We start from the raw sequence: 2328 nt of genomic DNA on the forward strand, positions 1-2328 counted from the left end.
CAACTCAATTAACATAATCACAACCATTTGCAAAATCAGACAACTACACATAGGTTGCCACCACTTGATTTCTTTTAAGAAAAAACTTCTTGCAAAACTTTTTTTTTTTTTTTTACAAAAAAAAAACTTTTGATGATTTTATGATTTTTCTATCAATGAGATTTTTCATTTTATTCTTTAATAATTAATATTAATTAGCTGTATCATTGTATTCTAACTCCACATGTGAAGGGGTTAAACGTCAAGACATTCACTTTCTCTTATGGGATTTTGTGTGTGTGTGTGTGTGGAAGTTTGTAGGGGATGTATAGAGGCTGCAATGTGTGGTTTTCTTTTTCTTTTTTTTTTTTTAGTTGCCAATTTCCAAGAAATAATGCCCCCCTGGACAGTGGCAAAGTTTATAAAATCAGATTTAACTCCTCTCTGGAGGGCTGTTATTTCTAGGATCGAATGTCGCTCATTGCGAGGGGCGCGAGTGGGAAGTGGCCGCTAGATGGCGCTGTTGAGAAGATAATGGAGCCGGGAGAGGCTGCTCCGTGCTGCGGGCTGCACACAGCGCCCTGTATGTCGGGCTGTATGGCAGGCTGTAGGTCGGGCTGTAGGTCGGGCTGTAGGTCGGGCTGTATGGCTGTAGGTCAGGCTGTGAGACGCTCATTCATAAACCTGGCGTCCACCCTGGGCTTCATGAGCAGCGGAATTATCAGCACAGATAGCCTTTAACTGGAGTGTTCTGTACTATGGCGGAAAAGGGTTAATGAGGGTTGTAATGGGTTAGGAATAGATAATTGATGGATATTACAGTCAGTGGATGCCATCCCCTCCCCCAGTGTGTGAGGAGCAGACGGTCACCTTAAGGAGCCATGCGAAGAAATGGGATCCGTGTAAATGACATATATGGGGTTGTTCCTAGAAAGCAACAGACTGTATGAACCCTGCACTCATAGGAAGCTGTGGGGATGATAGATGGATAAATAAATAATAGATAGATACGATAGATAGATAGATAGATAGATAGGTAGGTAGATAGATAGATAATAGATAGATACAACAGATAGATAGATAGATAGATAGATAGATAGATAGATAGATAATAGATAGATGATAGATAATAGATAGATGATAAATAGATAGATAATAGATAGATGATAGATAGATAAATAGATAATACATAAATAGATAGATAATAGATGGATAGATAATAGATAGATAATAGATGATAAATAGATAGATAATAGATAGATAATAGATAGATAGATAGATAGATAATAGATAGATGATAAATAGATGATAGATAGATAGATAGATAATAGATAGATAATAGATAGATAGATAGATAGATAGATAGATAATAGATAGATAGATAGATAGATAGATAAATAGATATTGTGCCTTTAGGGCATGGTAAACCGTAATCCCGTTATGTGGGGACATGATGCCTCCATTACATGTACTAATGTATGGATACAATAGGTCAGTCACTCCTCTCGGGGGATATATGTCTGTACATGTCTGGGTTTTAGGATTCTCCATTGTCAGCAATATACAAAGCTGCAGTCCATTGTCGGTGGCACAGCCGTCTCCAGCCACAGGTTATGTGAGATGGATGTTAGTCTATGTTCACATTAGCGTTCGGCGCCGCAGCGTCGCCGCATGCGTCATGCGCCCCTATATTTAACATGGGGGCGCATGGACATGCGTTGTGCTGCGTTTTGCGACGCATGGCCGCAAGCGTTGGGCGCAGAGGACGCAACAAGTTGCTTTTTTTTTGCGTCCAACTTTCGTCAAAAAAGGACGCATGCGTCGCAAAACGCAGCGTTTTAGCGTGCGTTTTGTTGCGTTTTTGTTTGCGTTGTGCGTTGCGTCGCCGACGCAGCGGCGCACAACGCAAATGTGAACGTAGCCTTATAGCAGTTTCTCCTACTGTGCGGTGTGCGAGCAGATACTGGCAGTGGCACTATGATGGGTGGCCGCAGCGCCCCTGTGTTTGCCAACACCACTCTTCATAGGCAGGCTTCTTGTGTGATAGTCTGGTAGTCAGCAGGCCGAGGCTGCAGCTCCTGAGCAGATATCTCCCCGACATCTGTACAGTATGAGAATGATCAGGAGAGGGAGTTATCACACCCAGCAGAAATCACAGAGAAAAAAGCAGAGATGGTTACCTGCTGAAGCCTCCAAACACATGCACCACATGCTGCTTTTTTCCCTGTGATTTTTTTCAATTTTCTGGTGGATTTTTAAGTCCTCTTTGTGTGTCTGTGAGCTTTTACTCAATGTTTAGCGTTAGGACCGACAAAAATGTAAGGACCCTTGACGTGGGTTGCCGGCTTA

Source organism: Ranitomeya variabilis, chromosome 6 (assembly GCF_051348905.1).
Source record: "Ranitomeya variabilis isolate aRanVar5 chromosome 6, aRanVar5.hap1, whole genome shotgun sequence".
Taxonomy (NCBI): Eukaryota; Metazoa; Chordata; class Amphibia; order Anura; family Dendrobatidae; genus Ranitomeya; species Ranitomeya variabilis.